Source organism: Papio anubis, chromosome 13, assembly GCF_008728515.1.
Source record: "Papio anubis isolate 15944 chromosome 13, Panubis1.0, whole genome shotgun sequence".
In the NCBI taxonomy this organism is placed as follows: Eukaryota; Metazoa; Chordata; class Mammalia; order Primates; family Cercopithecidae; genus Papio; species Papio anubis.
The window spans coordinates 8,356,215-8,372,352 of record NC_044988.1 but is presented as its reverse complement, the minus strand read 5'-3'; the positions used below and the strand labels follow the sequence as shown (position 1 = coordinate 8,372,352).

General features: G+C 48.2%; 1 protein-coding gene across 4 annotated transcripts in view; it reads right to left on the bottom strand.

Moving 5' to 3' along the window:
- SEMA4D (semaphorin 4D) overlaps positions 1-16,138 on the bottom strand; it is a 117,946-nt gene that overhangs the window by 101,073 nt on the left and 735 nt on the right. The gene's annotated exons all lie outside the window — the stretch shown is intronic.

Below are 16,138 nucleotides of genomic sequence, written 5' to 3'. Positions count from 1 at the left end.
AGCAGGTGGCGGTGGGGCGGGATGCACAGAGGGCACAGCTGGAGAGACCCCCAAGGGTCCAGCGAGGGAGGCAAGGCCTATCAGCAAGCAGCAGGAGATGGTTCAGGGGCCCCTTCTCAGAGGAGAGGGTTCAGAGCAGGGCTGGAAACAGGGTGCCATGTGGGAAGTCTGAAACAAAATTAAACCACAGGTGCCAGCACAGAGACAAGACCTGCCCCAGGAAGTGGAGCCATAAGAACTGGAGGGCCCCTGGTGTCCTGAAAGGAGAATAAAAAGCTAAAACACAGCCTGTGCACAAGGACATTCAAAGTTTCATTCCTAACAGCCTCAAACTGGAAGCCGAGCGGGCAGCACAGACACCCGTGGCAGATATAAATGTGCCTAAATTGTGGCAGACACACACAGGAATATGAGGTGGCAAGGCAAGAGAAGAAGACCCTGGGTGAGCTCAAGCCAAATGTCACAGACAGATGCTGAGTGACACACACGAGGATGTGCTGCAGAATCCAAGGCACACAAGAGTTAAGCCAGCCAAGATTAACCTGTGCTGTGATCAGCTGGGGAGTGGTGAGCAGGAGGGCCCAGGGCCCCTGTGCTCTGCTCCTCTTCCCGGGCATCGCACGGCTGGCTCCATTTGTGAAGATTCAGGGGCTGCACACTGAAGCTAGGTGTGCTTCACAGTAAATTCTGCAAATATCCCACTGCAGAAGGAAGGAGGAGATGGAAAGATGAAAACAGCAAACCGGGCAAGAAGGTTTCGCCGCTGCTGCTTCCTGTTGATGACCTTCCCTTGACTCCAAGAGGGGAAAGGAGGCAGGGAGAGGGGTCACCGCCCAGACGGCTGAGGGGATCCACTGCAAAGCAGTGGGCCATGGGGCCGACCCAGCTGCTCCAAGAAGGCAGCGAAGCCAGTTGAGGACCAACCAGCTCACACCGGTCACAGCACTTGCAACGTCCACCATCCACTGGCTGGCTGTGTCCTGCTGTCCTCCTGGGACACATCCTCAGAGAAGGTGCACCAGCAAGGCCAGCAAGCACGCCACACCTGGGTCACTCTGATGACCACGAGGCCACAGTCTCAGACCATGGAATCTGCTCTTCCTTATCAGCTCTGATTAGACAAGCACTTGGAAGGGTCACAACGCAAAGAACAGCATGGGCCACACTTGTTAGATTTACACAGGCATCAGCAACAGCTCTGATCCTCAGGGAAGCCTCGCAGACCCAGCAGCGGAAGCCCCGCAAAGCTCAGGATAACTGCACTGTAGCAAATATCTCCTGTGCAGCAGAAGCCGTGCTCTGCCTCCTCCAGCAGCGAGGAGAGAGCCCCCAGCCCAGCAGTTTGGGGAGGGTGACACCAGCAGCAACCGACTCCCAGCCTGACACAATTCATGAATAAGGCTGTGCTTGGCAAAGTGTTTTTCCGTCTTTAGTAACTACAACACAAGTGCTGGAAAAGGCTTCAGAGTAGTCCTGACACAAAACGTCTCAGTGGAAGTCTCCGGATGACACCACCACTTACTTAGAGAATGCCACTGTGGCCTGAGCATGGTCTCCTCACTGAGAAAAGAGAAAGGGGAGAGAGCGTGTCTGTGTTCTCAGGGCTCCTTCATTTCCACCCCGAGACATCTGTGCTAAGCCATCTACCCCTTCTGCAGCCCTAAATGTGCTCATTATTAAATGACACTCTCTTCCAGTTGAAATAAAACCTGTGCCCGCTGGCTGGAGTCACAGAGCGGTTACCTGTAAATAAATGGAGTCTGTATCTCCCCAAAGGCTTGTTTCCAGGTCCTGCAGCGACTGGTGTCTATTTTAAAAATCGCCTTCTCACCACCTCTCTGGTCTTGCCAAGCTGGCAGAAGCCAAGCCCTGCTCCAACTGTGCTCTTGTGGAAGGAACTGGAACATGAGGATGGCAGGTCCCTGCACGGAGAGACCTCAGCCCCACAGAACATCCAGGACGTAGCCGCTGCTTACAGGAGAGACCAAGGGAGCTGGGCAGCTTCACAGGATTCCACATTTGAAACCCAAGCCGCTGCCCTCAGCATTCAAAGACAAGCCAGATATCCAATTCTGCCTGCTCAAGAGCTTTGCTTTGACCCAGTTTTCCTGCCCTGTTGTTCTCGGGCTAGCGGTCCAACACCAGCCCTAAGGCTGTAAGGCATGCCCAGCCCCAGAAATGCGGGGATTAGCCTCACTGAGAGGAAAATCAAGCGTTACAGGAGTACACGGTCAAAGTCAGCCCACGTGAGAAATAAGATAATAATACATAGTGTACACATATTGACTTCATGCTAAAATTTTCACATTTCCATGCAGTCACACATAGGGCCAGATGTCACATGGGGGTCAGTATTTCTCAATCTGGGGGTTGCAAACACATTTTTTCAACAAATACAATCAAATAAAAATAGCAGGGGGTGTCATAGATAGTTAAGGGTGGCTGTTGTGAGCAAAATTTTTAGTGGTATGTGTGTATCTGTGTGCTCTGTGTATGTGTGTGCGTGTGTTTGTGTGTGTGCTGCCTCACAATATAAAACGCATGTGGGTCACTGTCTGTGTCTGAAGCCAGCCAGGCATGAGACACCCACACAGCCAGGCTTCCTGACAGTCAGGAAGCTTTTGTATTGTAATAAAAAATGTTTTAGCAATATGATCCATGCACTGAAACCTCTCTGAGGCTTGGTTTCAAACATGACACTGAATTCCACGTGCATCTCCATTCAAACAGGGGCAAGAAGGGCTATTACAGGAGTCATCTCATTTAATAGTCCTACAGTCCCCCAACAACCATTGAGGGACAACCCCAGTAAGGAAGGGGGTAGGTCCCACTGAGGCCACGCACAAGGTAGCAGGCACAGAAGGACTTCCAGGCTCCCCCAGGAACTGGAGCCTTGAAGAGGATGCTGCGGTCACCCCGCTTCAGACGCACTCCACAGCCAGGCAAGCCGTGTCTTGGTGCCAAGGCCTATTGATGACCAGTTCGTGTCTCTAGGAGCAGCTGCAAACATCCACCTGTTCCTCTGGGAACAAAGCACACATGACCAGTCTTAGGGAAAAGTGGCTCTTAAGATCTGGAGTGCATATGGTGGGGCAGGCCAGAGGGGCAGGGGGAAAGATGGAAAGAAGGAATGGGGGAGGGACAGGGAAGGAAGGAAGGAATGAATGGAAGGAAATGGATCTGGTGGAAGGAGAAGGAAGAATGGAAACAAAGGAAGGGAAGGACGCAGCGCGGCGCATACGCCGACGCGGCGCACGGACTGATTGTTCCGGTGGAGGAAGAGTATGCGGAATGGGGGTATGTGGCATGGCGTGGATGTACTTCAGGTGGCGGGCGTGCACGGGTGGCATAACGGCACCGGTGGTGGAAGTGCAGCGCGGAATCGCGGGTGATTATACGGTTGTCGGCGGTGGCACTGGCGTGGTGATTACGTTAGGCATGTCAGGCATACGTATTGCGGCAGGCGAGACGATTTTAATCCTGATTTCGAAAGATCTCAAATGGCTACCGTCAAAACCCAGAAAACCGCAGATCGGGCCATCCTCATGATAAAACATGACCACCCAACCGTAAAACGATCCGATTCGTGATCTGGATTAGTCCAGCGTCTGCGCTGCCGATAAGTCCTTAAGCTGTGTACAAGTTGGTTCACGAATCGTTCAGTGCATATGTATATGCCGACCTTCATCCCACAGCACAGGCTTCACAAATCAGATTCCAAAGAGCAATCACATCAGCAATGGCACCTCCCGCCGGCCTCACCCAGTCCTAATCTCCAACACTGAGAAATACCCTTTTCAATAAATGCTTCTTAACATTCATGATTCTTTAAATAAACTAAATGTCTAGTTCATTCAGACTCCAATGGCCAAAGGGTACACGTGCCTTTAAAGTCTTTAAAACACTAACCAGGCCGGGCGCAGTGGCTCACGTCTGTAATCCTAGCACTTTGGAAAGCCAAGACGGGTGGATCACCTGAGGTCGGGAGTTCGAGACCAGCCAGACCAACATGGAGAAACCCCATCTGTACTAAAAATACAAAATTAGCCAGGCATGGCGGCGCATGCCTGTAGTCCCAGCTACTCGGGAGGCTGAGGCAGGAGAATCACTTGAACCTGGGAGGGAGAGGTTGCAGTGAGCTGAGATCACGCCATTGCACTCCAGCCTGGGCAACAACAGTGAAACTCCATCTCCAAACAAACAAAAAAAAACCACTAACCAACTGCCACCTCCTGGTGCTTGCATTCGATGCTGGACCTCAATACAGAGCACCGAATCACAACTCCTAGCTTCACGACTTCTTGGCTGAGCAGCTTCAAGAATAACATTCTTATTCTCTCTGTTCTCACCTATAAACGAGAGGGAAGAACTGACCCAGTCTTACAGGACTGTGGTCAGAATTCCATGAGACGGACAGAAAGCGTTTGGCATATCATTTATAACAAGGTCACTATGAACATCATCTAGCATTCTTGTCCCATAACTTCTTCCCCTTGTCTCCAATCTTTGTCTTTCCAATTCATCACTCTGAAATGCCAGAGTTACTCCTGAGACACAGATCTGATCGCTTTATTTACTGCTCAAATACCTGCACAATTATGCTGAGTGAAAGAAGCCAGACTCAAAGGCTACAAACTGTATAATTCCTTCTATATGAAATTCTGGAAAAGCCTAGAGGGATGGAAAACAGGTCAGTAGTTGCTAGGTCTGGGGAAAGGAAACTGACTACAAAGGGGCACAAGAGAGAATTTTTGGAGTTATGAAAATTTTCCATACCTTGATTTGGTGATGGTTATATTTACCGAAACCACATGCATTAACCAAAACTCACAGAATGATACATTTAACAGGAAAGATTTCACTGTATATAAAATTATAGCTCAATAAATCACACAAATAACCAGAACTGACTCAAACAGAAACAGAAAATCTTCATAGTCCTATGTTAAGGAATTGAACTCATAATTAAAAGCTTCTCCATAAAGAAAACCCCAGACAGGCTGGGCACAGTAGCTCACACCTGCAAGCTCAGCACTTTGAAAGGCCAAAGCAGGAAGATGGCTTGAGGTCAGGAGTTCGAGGCCAGCCTGGGAATCATAGTGAGACCCTGTCTCTGCCGAAATTCAGAAAAATTAGCCAGGCATAGTGGTGCATGCTTGTAGTCCCAGCTAATCTGGAGGTTGAGGCAGGAGGATTGTTTGAGCCCAGGAAGTCCAGGCTGCAGTGAGCTATGATTGAGCTATGATTGTACCACTGCACTCCAGCCTGGACAACATAGTAAGACTTGTCTCCAGAAAGAGAAGGGGAGGGGAGGGGAGGGGACAGGCCAAGCCCAATCCTACAAAGACTATTCAAAAATAGTAAGAAGAACCACTTCCCAAATCACTGTGTGGGGCAAACTTTACTTTGATACCAAAACCAAAGATAGTACCAGAAAAGAAAATGATATCCCTCATGATATAGCCACAAATATCCTTAATAAAATTGCGCAAATCAAATCCAGCAATATATAAAAAGGATACATCATGACCAAGTGGGATTTGTGCCACAAATGCAAGAATAATTTAACATTCAAAAGTTAACCACTGTAATTCACCATATTTACAAACAACAAATGAAAAACCACATGATCATCTCAACAGATACAGAAAAAGTATATGTGGAAATTCAACACCTACTCATGATAAAAGCTCTCAACAAATTAAAAAACTTCCACCGCCTGGTAAAAGGCACTTCATATCTTTACCTAACATCATACTTAACAACAACAACAAAAAAAAAAAACTTGAAATTCTCCCTTCCTAAGATTGGGAACAGGCAAGAATGTCCACTTTTACCACTTATATTAATCATTGTGCTGAAGGTCCTAGAAGTGAAAGAAAAGAAGAAAAAGAAGTAAAAGGCATTCTAACTGGAAAGAAAGAAACTTGTCTTTATTCATAATCATCAGAATTATCTATATGAAAGATCTTGAGGGACTACGAAAAACGCTACTTAAATAGCTACTTAGCAAAGTTCACAGGAAAAACAAAAAATATTAAAAAATCAATTGTATTTCTATATACCGCAATTAACTGGAAAATAAAATTTTTAAAATCCACGTATAATAATACGAAATACCTATGAGTAAATCTGATAAAACATGTGCAAGATCTGTACACTCAAAACTATAAAACACAGCTAAAAGAAATTAAGGAAGATGAAAATAGAGGGAGATTCCATGCTCACTGGTCAAGAGACAAAATACTGTTAGAATGTTTTTTCCCAAATTGATCTAAGGAGTTAATAAAATTCTAGCCAAAATCCAAGCAGGTTTGCTGTAGAAACTGACAAACTGATCTTAAGTATATAAGAAAATGCAAGGGATCTAGAATCGACACTACAATTCTGAAAATGAAGTCAAATTGTCACACTACCTGACTTCAGGAGTTACTACAGAGACAGTGTGGTACTGGGACCGATGAGGAACAAGCATAATGGAACAGAACAGAATCCAGAAACAAAGGCACACAGATATGGTCAATTACTTTACAAACATGGTACCAACATAATTCACTGGAGAAAGAATAGGCTTGTTGTTGTTTTTTATTTTAAAACAAATAGTGTGAGAACAATTGGATGTCCACATGTAAAACAAGGAACCTCACTCCTTAGCTCTTTCCATTAAAAATTAACCCTAAATGAATCATAGATCTTTGGTGTTTTTGTGTGTGTGTGTGTGTGTGTGTGTGTGTGTGTTTGAGATAGAGTCTCACTCTGTCGCCCAGGCTGGAGTGCAGTGGCGCCATCTTGACTCACTGCAAGCTCCGCCTCCTGGGTTTATGCCATTCTCCTGCCTCAGCCTCCCGAGTAGCTGGGACTACAGGCACCCACCACCACACCTGGCTAATTTTTCGTGTTTTTTTGTATTTTTAGTAGAGATGGGGTTTCAGCGTGTTAGCCAGGACGGTCTCAATCTCCTGACTTCGTGATCCACCCGCCTCGGCCTCCCAAAGTGCTAGGATTACAGGCGTGAGCCACCGCGCCTGGCCAGGTCTTTTTTTTTTTTTTTTTTTTTTGAGAATAGTCTCGCTCTGTCACTCAGGCTGGAGTGCGGTGGCGTGATCTCGGCTCACTGCAAATTCCGCCTCCCAGGTTCAAGTAATTCTACTGCCTCAGGCTCCCGAGTAGCTGGGATTACAGATGTGCGCCACAACACCGGCTAATTTTTGTATTTTTTAGTAGAGACGGGGTTTCACCATGTTGGCCAGGCTGGTCTCAAACTCCTGACCTCAGGTGATCCACTCGCCTCGGCCTCCCAAAGTGTTGGGATTACAGGCGTGAGCCACCACACCCAACAGAAATGGATCTCAGATCTAAACATAAAAGTTACAATTACCATATTTTTGGAAGAGAACATAGAAAATCTTTATCACTATGGGTTAGACAAAGATTTCTTAAATAGGGCACAAAAAGCACAAACCATTAAAACAAAACCAAAAAGTCTGCCCATTGAAAGATATAACTAATAAAAAGGCAAACCACAGATTGAGAGAAAATATTTGCAATACAAGTATCTGACAAAGGCTTTGAGTCGAGAATATGTAAAGAACACTTACAACTCACATACAAGAAGACAACCAATTAAAAAGTGATCAAAGGATCTGAACAGACACTTCACAAAAGAATATACACAAATAGCTAATAAGCACATGAAAAGATGCTCAACTAAAACTGCACGGATACAGCACTACCACATTTCCACTAGAATAGCTACAATTAAAAAGACTGACAACAGCAAGTGTTGGCACGGATGTAAACCAACTGCAACCCTCATACGTTAGCAGTGGGAACGTAAAATGATACAACCACTTTGGAAAGCAGTTTGCCAGATTTTCAATCAAGTTAAACATCTACTTACCATGAAACCCTGTAATTCCACCTATGGGTAATTACGCAGGAGAAATAAAAACATATGTCCACGCTAAGATTTGCCCACGAATGCTCACAGCATTTCTTATATCATTTTTTATTGTGGTAAAATACTCGTAAGATAAAATTTACCATTGTAAAGCGTATAATCCAGTGGCATTTAGTACATTCGCAATGTTACGTAACCATCACCACTATCTAGTTCCAGGACCTCAAAAGGAACCCCAATGCATATTAAGTGTCCACTTCCTATTTCCCCACCTCCCAGCCCCTGGCAATCGCTAATGTGTTTTCCGTCTGGAAAGATCTGCCCATTCTGAACATTTCATATCAATGGAATAATACAATATGCAGCTATTAATCTGTGCCTGGCTACCTTCAATTAGAATAATGTTTTTGAGGTTAATTCACATTGTAGCAGTACCAGTGCTTCATTCCTTTTTATGGCTGAATCACGGGCCATGTATGAATATACCACATTTAGCTTACCCATTCATCCACTGCTGGACATTCGGGTTTCCGTTCTTTGGTTACTGGAATAGTGCCACTATGAACAGCCACATATAAGTTTTTGTGTGAGTCCCTGCTTTTAGTTCCTTTAGGTACACACCTAGGAGCAGGAGTGCTAGGTCATATGGTAATTCTGTATTTAACTTTTTGAGGAATCTCCAAACTTTTTTCCAAAACAGCTACACCATTTTACATTTTTATCCGGAGTGTATGAGGGTTGTAATTTCTCCATAACTTCACCTACGCTTGTTATTTCCCTCCCCACTTTTTTTTTTTAATTAAATCTAGTAGGGTGCGAGGTGGTATCTCACTGTGGCTTTGATTCACATTTCCCTAACAACTAATGATGTTAAGCACCTTCTCACATGTTTATTGGCCGTTTGTATATATCACCTGTGCTGACACATTTACCCATGTTTTAACTGGCTGTCTTTGTTGTTGAGCTGTAGCTCGCAGCACTTTGATTCACAATAACCCAGAAGAGGAAACAATTCAAATGTCCACCAACTATTCAGCAATAAAAAGATATGAAGTGCTGGTATGCACAGCAACATGTAAGAGTCTCAAAAACATTATGCAGAGTGAAAGGAGCTAGACACAAAGAGTATGCAGATGGTCCCCCATTTACAATGGTTTCATTTATGATTTTTCGACTTTACAATGGTGTGAAAGACATTCGAATCCAGTAGAAATGGTACTGCGAGTATCCACACAACCATTCCGCTTTTCACTGTCAGTGCAGCATTCAATAGATTATATTCAACACTTTATTATAAAAAAGGCTTTGTGTTAGATGACTCTACCCAACCGTAAGCTAATAGAAGTGCTCTGTGCACACTGAAGGTGGGCTAGCCTAAGGTACGCTGTTGGGTGGGTCAGGTGTATCAAACACATTTTTGACTTAGGATATCTTCAACTTAATGATGGGTTTATGATTAGGATGTAATCCCATCACAAGTCTAGGAACAACTGTCAAATATATGCTCCCACTTTGAAAGTACTGAAGAAATAAATCCAATCTATAATAATCTAATCTATGCAGATCTGTAATTGCTGGGAAGAGGGGGCTGAGTGAAAAGAGGCAACAGGGGAATTTAGGGGGATTCTTAGGGCCATATAGTCTCTGTGGCAACTGCTCACCTCTGCTGCAATAGCAAAAAAGCAGCCATAGACGATTCTGAAATAAATTGGCTCAGCGCCCTTGACCTGCAGGACTAAGCTTACCAAATCCTGGTCTATATCCTGATTACAGTGTCAGTCACATTGCCAAATACATGTGTCAAAACTCAGTTAACTGTGCATTTGAAGTGAATAGGTTTTGTCATAATTCATGTTAATAAAACTGAGTAAGACAACATTGCCTCTAGTGGGACTCCATGTGGAAAGCACCCCGAGTCTAAGGTGCATCCAACCTGGGGACCACTACTTTCTCCCCACAGGCCTGTCCCACCCACTCCCAAGTGCAGGCCTTCGTCTTAGGGCAGCAGTTCAAAAGCCTCTGGGGAGCCTGTTAAAACAGACGGCTGAGGCTGGCCACTGTGGCTCACGCCTGTAATCCCAGCACTTTGGGAGGCCGAGGAGGGTGGATCACCTGAGCTCAGGAGATCGAGCCATCCTGGCCAACATGGTAAAACGCCGTCTCTACTAAAATACAAAAAATTAGCCGGGGGTGGTGGTGTGTGCCTGTAGTCCCAGCTACTCAGTAGGCTGAGGCAGGGGAATGGCTTGAACCCAGGAGGCAGAGGTTGCAGTGAGCCGAGATCACACCACTGCACTCTAGCCTGGCGACAGAGCAAGACTCTGTCTCAAAAACCAAAACCAAAAAAAAAACAGATGGCCGGTCCCACCCCACAGTTCCAGATGCAAGGGAGACTCTGCACTTCCCAGGGGTGCAGTGCCGCTGGTGCAGGGACCACTCTCAGAGAAGCACTCTCCCATTCCTCCAGCGCTCAGTCCACGTGGAACTGAGAGTCCGTGTTGCGGGCAAAATGCAGGCCATCCCTGCCGGGCCTGGAGACAATGCCAGCACTCACTAAGGTGATGAGGAAAATGCTCACAGTCCACCAGTGACGGGACAGCCCCATGCATCTGTGGGCCCCGGGCCAAGAGGAGGCACAACACACACCAAGAGTCAACAGCAGCTCGTGGAGACCCTCCACGGACGGGGCAGCCCCAGACAGCCTCTGTCCCTCCTGCCCACCTCACAGCTTCCTCCTGCTCTGCTCCATCCTTCCCTTCAGGATGCAAACCTTCCAAGCGGGCCTCCCTCAGCCCTATCTGCCCATGATCCCTCTCTACTTCCCCACTCCCCTTCACGGCAGCAAAATTCTTGAAAAAGCTAAGGGCCCTGCTGTCCCAAATTCCCCTCCTTCCTTCTCTCAAGAAACTCACCCCATACTTCAGCCCATCATCCCAGACCATGTGGATAAACCCCAGGTTGTCCTTGGTTCTCACCTTCATGGCCTCCACTGTCACCCTCCCTCTCTCGCAAGCTGCATGTGGCCTCCAGGACGCCCTCGGACCCCTCTGGTTTTCCCCTACCTTGCTGGCCACACCTTCTTGGTTTCTTGTCCCAGGCTCAGTCCTTGGACCTCTTCTCCATCTACCTTGACTCCCTAGTGGTCTCATCCAAACTCCCTTTCAAAATGTCATCTCTATAGCTATAATATATTGCCAAGATTAGGGTCCCGGTTCAGAGCACTCCCCCAAACTCCAGACCCCTTCCTCCACCTTCCTCCTCCCCACCTCCACTGGGACACTTCAGTAGGGCTCCCACCTGTACTTTCTTGAGAGCCACATCATCCCTCTGAATCCTCACAACTGCTCCCCTACAGACCCGAGCCTCAGAGCGATGGCAACTCTACCCTTCCAACACCCCATCCAAGACTCTTGGGCCATCCTGGACCCCTCTCTTGCTGCAACAGCCCTCATGGGATCCATCACAGTCCTATTGGCTCCGTCTTCGCAGAACACCTGGAATCAGCCTGCCTCCCACCTGAGGAGGCCGCCCAAGCTCCTGCAAGGCCGGCCCCTCACTGCCCTCCTGCCATTGCTCATGGGTGCCTAAGTGTCCCCTCACCACTCCTCACCTCCCCTACATCTAGGGCTCAGCAGGGCACAGGGCCACCTGATTTTAAATCACAACCACCCTCTCAACAAACCACTGGCCCCTCAAGCGGCTGGACCTGGAACTATCTATCTCCCCTCTCGTTAGCCTCCCATCTCCCTCCACTTGACCATGTCCCCCGGCACCCCCAGCCATCACTGACATTCAATACATGTTTTCTGGGGAAGCAGTGAAACTTCATCACATGGACAAGTGCAAGAGTTGGGAGGGCCCTGAAAGGTAAGCAGTTTCTTCACGTCGAGAACCCAAGACACAGGAGCGTCACCCACCAGGGCCCAAAGGGGCCAGCACTGTGACCCGCCCAGATGGCTCAGCTCCTTGTGGGCCCTCAGAAGGAGGGGGCTATACAGGATAAGAGTGATCCAGATGGGGGAAAAGAATGTACATCCACCCACTGGGTGGTTCTGTGCAGGCGTGAAGGCAGGCGGCTCCTGGCAGCACAACAATGAATGTGTGCCAAGACCCTCAGCCCTCAAAGGTGGCCCAGGGCTCAGAGCCCCGCCACAGCTCTGCTGCAGCACCCGGCTGTGCCCTCACAGCACATGGGACACACCAGTCAGGAACAACAACAAACAAAAGCTCCCAAACTCACAGTGAGAACCAAGTGGGCCAACTGCAGGCCTAACGGGAAATTTTCTGTCCTTCCAAACAAAATCAAAACACACACACAAATCAGAGGGCCCAGCAAACACCCACATTCTACATCAAGGCAAATTAGGTTCTGGCTGCTCAAGCAACTCTAATTTCTTGCAACAGATCAGGAAAACACAAAAACTGTTACAATTCTAAGCAATTTCTACTTTTTACTTTGTAGACTTCCATGCAGCATCACCACTTACATTTCTGCTATAGCTTTAGGTTACTTAACATATTCTCTATTAAATGGAAAGAGAAAACAAAGGCATCATGGAAAATGCTGGAACAAGCCCCAGGTCCAGGTTAGCCAGCCGGCAATGGGGACCCCCCTGGCACAGGCTCCAGACCAGACTCGGCCTTCATTTCTGTACCGAGTGTAAGGATGACCCTTCTGTGGCTGGACTGTACTATGATTTAATTGTCAGGGTCTTCATCTTGTCTCCCCTAATGCTGATAGTAGCGTATTGATTTCTATCTTTCATAGCCCACAAAGCACATATTCAGAGGGTCAATAACTATTGATTCATTGATTGCCTCATGGAAGCCAATGTATCTGTTATTAAGATGTGTAGAAACATGAACTTCCACAAATTAACTTCTATTTAAAATGCCGGAGGAAAGTATATGACCTAATGAAGACCACTTTTTAAAAATTCATTTTGTAATTATAAAAATAATTCTTTGTAACAGAAACAAACCACACATAAGTACAAAAAGAAGACAAAGTACAGGTTCCCTCTTCCTCTTCCCTCTCCTCCCCCAACACACACTCACTCACATTCACACACGCTCCACCCTTTGCTAACTGTGAAGTGCTGCTTCCACTCGGGGCTGTGTCCCTAGAGCCTGGGGCAGTGCCTGGCACCAGGCCACACACACCCCATAATGATCTGCTGAATGCCAGGTGTGTGTCCTTCCAGATGGGCTTCCGTGCTGAGTGCCCGCACTTGTGCATGGAGAGGGCACATTCTCTATACTCTACACTAAGGAGTGACGTTTCTACTTAATATATTGGCACATCTTTTAAAGTAAACTTTTGAATGATGCCATCATGAAGTAAAGAATCCAATGGCATGTTTTACAGGGAGGAATTGGAGATCTCCGATTATTATTAATTTTTTATGATGGAGAAATTTCAAAGTGCACGGAAGTAGCCAGAACAGAACAAAGAACCCAGGCACTCTCATCCAGACCCCAAACTGTCCACTCAGACCATCTCGCCCCTCCTCATCCCCTCTGCTTCCCCACCTCACACTAATCTGAGGCAGATCCCAAACACCATTTCATCTATGAACACCCAGTATCTATCGCTAAAGGATGAAGATTATTCTAACATAACCACAATGCAGTGACTAAGGAATTCCTTAAAATCATCATTCACTCCACAAACGTCCATGAGACACATCAATAGCCTAATTTTCGAAGGAGTGATTCTTGGATCAAATGCCGATCCAAGTGACAGCTCTGGATCAGGCTTTGATCGAAGCCAGAAATCCTGGGATGCCACTTAGACGTGACCCAGGGCAGGGACGCAGTCATTGCTTTCATGGGCAGCTTCTGGACCAAATAACAGGACCCTGCCTACCCCCCACTGAGGCTTGCACAGGTGCTGTGGGAAGGTGGCTTTGAGGTTCTGCACCCTCAGACTGTTGTTGATGCCCCAGGGGTAGCAGCAAGGCAGTGGAAAGCTGGGGCCCCTGCTGCGACACCCCCAGGTAAAGGCAAATTCACTCAGGGAGGGTCACAGAAGCTGGAAAGTGAGCCACAAGCAGCAAAGCAATTTGCTTATCCTAAGGATCACCTTAATTAGCGTGCCGAAAACACCACCCAGCTTCCAGGGAAGGCCCTGGCACACCCTCTCCACCTGACTGAATCAGCAGCTATCTCCTCCTAATAAATCTCTGCTTTCCCATGTCATCTCCCAACAGCAAAGTCCCCAGCAAACCTCTCCCTGTCGTGTGCAGGGGAGCCTGCTCCTCTCCTGCTCTACAAGCTCAGCTCTTGAGTGACACCCTGAGACGTCCAGGACAGCCCCGGACCCTGGACGGCAATGGTGATGGGGATGGGGATGCAATGGGCAGGGCTGAGGAGCTGCACCTGCCAAGCCCAGGGCGGACCCTGGCCCAGGGAAGAGAGGACCCATCCCAGGTGCCTCTGCCACCTCCCTTCCCACCTTCCAGTCTTCTTCCTGGAATTGTCCAAGTTCAAAGAAGAAATAACTGCCCTGGTTGGGAACAGCAGGCAGCAGCCTTTTTCTCAGCAACTAAGCTCAATAGTCAGCCCATGGCACGTTTATTCCTATATTTCCACATAGCAAGTTTCACCCCCACGGGTCCCAGCTCCAACCCCGGAGCTCTGGCTCCAGGGGATTAGGAGGAGAATCTGCAACCAACCTCCTGGACCCGCCCATCCCTCTCTCCCCACCAGAAATGGAACCAAGAGAGGCAGAAGCCTGAACAGGCTCAATCCAGAAGCACAGACGATAGAGAAAATCATTGATCTTTGCAATGCATTATTGATTTTGCTGTTGTGCTGGCAGCCGCGGATGTTCCCTCCCTCCTCAGTCAAAGCCGGCCATTAGCGCGCACTCCCAAGCTTTGGCCTGGACGCACCCGCTTGGTGTGGGGAAAGTGGCTCTAGATAACACCTGCCTCCAGTGGTCCACATGGAAAGGACTGTCCACAAGTGGATGATGTCACCAAGGACATCTCCCTGGCCCCAGACCCACTGGACAGCTAGTGCAACATGGTCGCTGGTCTTGCACTCCAAATGCTGAGTGCCCAGGACCCCCGGCTCTCAGAGAGGGTCTGTGCAAGGCTGCATTTTCAGCAGACTCTGGGTGTGCTTGTCAGGAGCTGGGCCCCCTCCCATGGAGTGCCTCCCTTGTGCTGTGCTACAAGACCCTGGGCTAGCATGGCAGCTGGGGCTCGGCTTCCCCACGGTGGCCTTTGCCTGTCTGCACTCTGACATACAGCCACTGAGCTCCTCCATCTACCAACTCCTGAGCAGCCCACCCTCCTGGGACCCCAGGGCTGCTCCTGGCACCAGTGATGTGTTTTTATTTCTTTGTTTGAGTTGCTGAGTGTACCATGTACACTTTTCTCAGTCTGAAGGTCTGGTCTTCTGGGGGGACAGTCTTTGCCCACAGAAACAGGCCAGTGCATCCCTCATCCTCCCACCCCAGCCTCCCTGGAGGGTATGCTGAGCCCGCCTGCTTTCTTCTTCTGGCTGACAACTACCAAGACATGATATACACAGACACCAACTGTCAAAACGACAATCAGGGCATTATCATCTCTACCAGAATCCTGCCCCTGCACTGGCCAGAGCTGCCTGTTTCTGGGACACAGTAAACATTACCAAATAACCTCGCCTGGGCAGCCAGCAGGCAGGCCCCAGGCCTAGGACATGTATGAGGTGACAGGCCACTGGTGTCAGTTCACCCCCAGGAAAGGAAACTTCCGTTCAGTGGCGCCTGGTGGATTTGAAAAGACTCAAGAGCAGCAGGGTGAGATGCTTGGCCCCAGGCCTCACGTCCAGCTTGGCCTTCGGGGGCCTGGCCACCCACGAGCCTGGGATGTGCTCAACACAGAGTGAGGTTTTCCAAACAAAAGCAAAGCAACTTCATGTGGCAAACGTTCCGGAAAGCAGGACACAGCCCTCAATACCAGGCCTCTTTTGACGCAAACTGCCCACCTACAGACTCCCATTCACCCACGCCCGCACCTATCCCCCAAAATACGAAGCCAGATAAATAAAGAGGACAACCACGAGCTCAATTCTCCTTTACATGTTTTTACTGGCATAACCCCAGTAGAGTCAGCCCCTTGCAGCTCACCAGGCGGCTGCAACAGGTGCAGCCCAAGCTAAGGCTTGTGGTTCTCCTGGGTTGTTCTACAATAATGTAGCCAAAACCCTAAAGGAAACCGAGGCCTGCAGCTGCAGCACTCACCG